Source organism: Dendrobates tinctorius, unplaced genomic scaffold (assembly GCF_039654945.1).
Source record: "Dendrobates tinctorius isolate UK_male_01 unplaced genomic scaffold, ASM3965494v1 ptg000016l, whole genome shotgun sequence".
Classification (NCBI taxonomy): Eukaryota; Metazoa; Chordata; class Amphibia; order Anura; family Dendrobatidae; genus Dendrobates; species Dendrobates tinctorius.
The window spans coordinates 55492360-55497709 of NW_027361684.1; positions in this window are offsets into that span (position 1 = coordinate 55492360).

The window sequence follows — 5350 nt, forward strand, 5'->3', positions numbered from 1 at the left end:
GGCCCAGCAGATTTCCTTTTTAGGAATGATCTTGGACACTTCCCGCGGGTTGGTCATTCTCCCTCCAGAAAAGACCCAAGCCTTACAACAGGCAGTGCGGACTCTTTCCCGACCGGTTTCTCACTCCATTCGTTTCAGCATGAAAGTTCTCGGAAAGATGGTGGCAGTGATGGATGCAGTTCCATTCGCACAGTTCATTCTCCGTCCCTTACAACACGCGTTGCTGTTAGCTTGGGACAAGAGCCTGTTCTCCCTGGACCGACGGTTCCTTCTGTCCCGGCGGGTCAGACAAGCCCTCAAGTGGTGGACACTGAAGTCCTCCCTGAGTCAAAGGAGGTCTTTTCTCCCAGTAAAAGATGGTTAGTAGTAACCACCGACGCAAGTCTTCTGGGCTGGGGTGCGGTCTTTCATCACCACATGGCACAGAGTCGTTGGTCAACTCGAGAGTCACGTCTCTCCATCAACATCTTGGAGATACGTGCGATCAGACTATCTCTACGGAGTTTCCACCATCTCCTTGCAGGTCACCTCATCAGGATCCAATCTGACAATGCTACGGCTGTAGCGTATATCAATCGCCAGGGAGGTACTCGGAGAAGGATGGCCATGCACGGAGTAAGTCACATCCTCCATTGGGCCGAGACCAACCATTCGCCCATCTCAGCAATCCACATCCCGGGCGTAGAGAATTGGGCGGCAGATTTTCTCAGTCGCCAGGGCCTTGCCTCGGGAGAGTGGTCCCTTCATCCGGAAGTCTTTCAGCAGATTTGTCATCGTTGGGGACTCCGGATGTGGATCTCATGGCCTCAAGACTAAACAACAAGGTTCCTTGATTCATTGCGCGATCCATGCGCCATCAGAGCGGACGCGCTAGTTCTGTCGTGTCATCAGTTCCCGCTCCCGTACATCTTCCCCCTCTTCCCTTGCTTCCGATGGTCATCAAGAAGATCAGAATAGAGGGAGTACCAGTGATCCTAGTCGCGCCAGACTGGCCGCTCCGGGCATGGTATGCAGAACTGATACAACTAGTCGCCGACGTCCCCTGGCAACTTCCAGATCGCATGGATCTACTCTCTCAGGGCCCGATTTACCACCAGAACTCCGGGGCCCTGTCTTTGACGGCATGGCCGTTGAATCCTGGATTTTAGCATAGGTTGGGTTCTCTCACGTGATTTCCACCATGATTAGTGCTAGTAAGCCTGTGTCCATGTGCATCACCGCACCTGGAAAACCTTTTCATGGTGCAAGGATCATGGTCGATCCCCTCTGGTGTTTTCCATTCCGGTCATATTGGAATTCCTTCAATCTGGATTAAAGTCAGGCCTCGGGCTTAGCTCGCTCAAGGGCCAGATTTCGGCCTTGTCAGTGCTATTCCATTATTCTATTATAAAATTGCCACCAAACTTCAGGTCAAGACGTTCATTCAGGGAGTCTCCCATGTGGCGCCTCCTTATAGAAGGCCATTGGAGTCATGTTAACTTAACCTGGTTCTCGGGGCCTTACAGGAGGCTCCTTTCGAACCGCTGCAGGATGTGCCACTGTCCGTCCTTTCTTGGAAGGTGGTCTTTGTAGTGGCAATTACGTCAATCAGACGAGTTTCGGAATTGGCAGCCCTGTCCTGCCGCCCTCTGTTCCTGAACTTTCATCAGGACAAGGCAGTTCTCAGGACGTCCCCGTCTGTTGTGAACTCATTTTCTGGTCTGCCTCTGGTTTCTGGTGAAGGAGCTGGTTGTGTTGACAGGAGTCGTGAGTTCTCTTTCCGGGCTCCCTCTGGTGGTGGCTGGAGGTAATGAAGCTGATCTAATTAACAGAGACCTGCCACCTGATAATGAGGACGAGGATTGGATAGCTGGAGTCTCAGACTGGATTTAAGACAGCTGACTCCCTCTCCCCATGCTGGTGATTTTTTTCCTGCCTCCTGAGGTTCTAGTTTCCAGTTCAGTTCCTGCCTTCTCAAGCTAAGTGTTCTCTGCTATTGTTCACACTTGATTTGGTCTGGTCTATTCAGTTTTTGTGTGGTTAGCCAGCCCCAGCTGGAGCTGTGCTGAATTTCCATTCCTGTCACTGCATGTGCCAGTTTTCTTTTTGTCCCTTATTAGATTGGACTCTTTTTTTTTTTGCTGTTCTCAGAATATGCCAGAGTGCTGATATAGTGGGAGAAGTCTAGTGACTTCAGGATTTTTTGCTATCAGAAGTGTTGGACGTTTTTTGCAGGGTTTTTTGGCGTGATTGCAGACAGTATCTTTCCTTTCCTGTCCTTTCTAGTTAGTGTCGGCCCCATCGTTTGCTCAGCCTATTTTCCAACCTGTGTTTGTGTTTTCATCTTGCCTCACCGTCAATACATGTGTGGGGGCTGTCTATTCCTTTGGGGTCTGCTCTGGGGCAGTTTAGATTTCCCCTTTTCCTGCTTTAGGCTTATTTAGTCCTCCGGCTGTGACGAGGCGTCTAGAATCATCGGAGGTACGCTCCACGGCTACTGTTAGTTGTGTGGTTAGGATCAGGGGTCTGCAATTCGCTTAGTTGCCAACCTCTCTGGTTTTCTGTGACTTAGCTTAGTCTTGTATTCCTCCTCGGTGACCCAATCATAACACCCGTCCTTCCTGCCCAAAGTCGTATCCTCTTTCCAACTCAAATTATTTTGCCTTCCTTTTGTCCCGCACCAGTTCATCACATTGAGAAGGCCCTCCACACCCTGGATGTGGTTAGGACTTGAGACGGTACATCTCGCGGACGGCTCCCTTCCGCAAGTCAGATGCCCTGTTCATACTTCCAGAAGGGCATAGGACGGGTCTAGCCGCTTCAAAAGCAACGCTAGCCAGGTGGATTCACTTGGCGATTCAGGAATCCTACCGTGTCAGGAACGCGCCTGTCCCAGTAGGGATTAAGGCACACTTTACCCGCTCAGTGGGCGCCTCTTGGGCCGTTCGGCACCAGGCCTCGGCAGAACAGGTCTGTAAGGCTGCGACTTGGTCCAGTCTGCATACTTTTACAAAACATTACCAAATTCATTGTCAGACCTCTGCGGATGCAGCTCTCGGAAGACGTATCCTGCAATCAGCAGTACCAGTGTTAAGTCAGTGGTACATGGGGTATTAGCAGATGTATGCTCCCCACCCAGGGACTGCTTTAGGACATCCCACTGTCTGTGTCCCCCATTGAGGCGTAGGAGAAATAGGAATTTTTGTGTACTCACCATAAAATCCTTTTCTCCGAGCCAATCATTGGGGGACACAGCACCCACCCTGTTTAGCCTATTGGCTCACTGTAGCATTCTTAGGTTTTGACATAGTTATGGTTATTGTTGACTGTTTATGCTCCTACTGCTTTTTTCACCGAACTGGAGAAATCTCATCCAGCGAGAGGGTGTATATTGCAGGGGAGGAGTTAACTTTTTTTTTCTGGTTTACTTCGTGTCCTCCTATTGGCAAGCAGCATAACACCCACTGTCTGTGTCCCCCAATGATTGGCTCGGAGAAATGGATTTTACGGTGAGTACACAAAAATCCCTATTCCTTATTCACACATAGCTTGAGAGCAGTCTCTGCGGATCTACATATAGCTTTTCAGACTCGTTTGTAGATCAAATCAAAAGCTGATTTCTCAGTAAGGCCGGGATCACACACAGCGAGATACGGCCGAGTCTCGCAGGTTAAAACCAAGCTCTGGCGCCGGCACTCCGGAGCGGAGTGTGCAGCCGCACAGCAATACATGGCGCTGCACTCTGCGCTACGGAGTACAGGGGGCCAGAGCTTGGTTTTAACATGCTAGACTCGGCCGTATCTCGCTGTAGTGTGACTCCGGCCTAACGGTGAGATGGACTGGCCATGTAATGGTATTGCTAGACTTATCAAAAGAGCTTTGGGCGGGTGGTGGAGGGGAGTGAAATTCTGATGACAGCATTCCTTTAAATCTGTTCTGTCAAAAAGGCAATCAGAAATTTAGTTTTTCATGCTGTATCAGGATTGTATATTGCAGATTTTATTTTCAAGTTCAAACATTTTAAATGATAGAAATGGTTATATGAAGAATATATTTTTGTAAGCCAAGTTTAAAAATCCATGGATGGATCTATAATTATCATTCCCCTTGTGTAACCCATGCTCCAATAAACTACCTAATTAATATACAGGTGACAGTTGTGGGTGACTGTCATTACCAACTTTAGATTTACAGTATTTGGATTCTACATGTAGTAATAACACCGAATATTGAAGTGTTAAGTTGCAATTCATCTTCTGAACTCATCAGATGATGTAGAAAGAAATTTATGTTTTACTCATTTAAAAGAAAATATGTAACTTGCTGAAGGGGATCCCTATACACAGAAATAAATGGGGGTGAATGGTAACAAATCATACACTGTGCTGTGTAGCGTGCATTTTTTTCTTCGTGTTAGCTGTAGTATTTGGTTTTCGTCACTTACCAGATGAGCCATCTAATTCTGACATTAAGCTGTCATGTACGTGGCGTCTTCTTACCATTGCATTTGATTTCTTAGTTCTGTATCTGTACATAACATTTCCTGTCATTGGCTTTCTCTCTAACGAGTCTGTAAGATTTAGGCTGTGTACACGGTGCGGAATCTGCTGCGGATCCGGCCCTTCGGATTCGCAGCAGAACTTCATGTGATGGACAGTACCATTATTGGCTATGTAAAAAAAAAAACCGCTGTGCACATGCTGCGGATTTTTCCGCACGGATTTCGTGCGGAATAAAAGAAGCAGCATGTCACTTCTTTTGTGCGGTTTTGCTGCAGTTTTCCACCTGCTCCATTCTACAAATCCGCAGGTGGAAAACCACACAAAAACGGCAGTAAATCCGCACAAAAAATGCACTAAATCTGCAGGAAAAATGCAGGTCATTTGACCTACGGATTTAGTAAAATCCGCACCGTGTGCACATAGCCTAACCGGTTATCAGCTAGGCATATATTTGCCACATGTATACTGCTCCAAGTCATGTACTCTTATTTCCTTTTTCTGAGCTGTTCTTACCTGTATAGAGGCTGGTATACGTGGAGCCGCCGGAGAAAGCACAGCACGTGGAATTTGCCTTTAGGCACAACCTTAGCTAAGATTTGTTTACATGAGGCCGAAACAAAAATTCTTTTCATATCTTAATGGGGCTTGTTATAATTACATATGCTGTAAAACGGCATTTTTTTTTTTTTTTTTACGTATGATGATGTTCTTATCAACAATTGCCCTGATAGAACAGGTATCATCAGTGGTTACATTCTGTGTCCCCGTTACCAATATCCTGAGCTGCTCCGATAGCTGTAACCTATTTGTACATTCACCTTTTGTGATTGGAATAAAATAGAAGATGCACTGAAATAAGAACACAACAG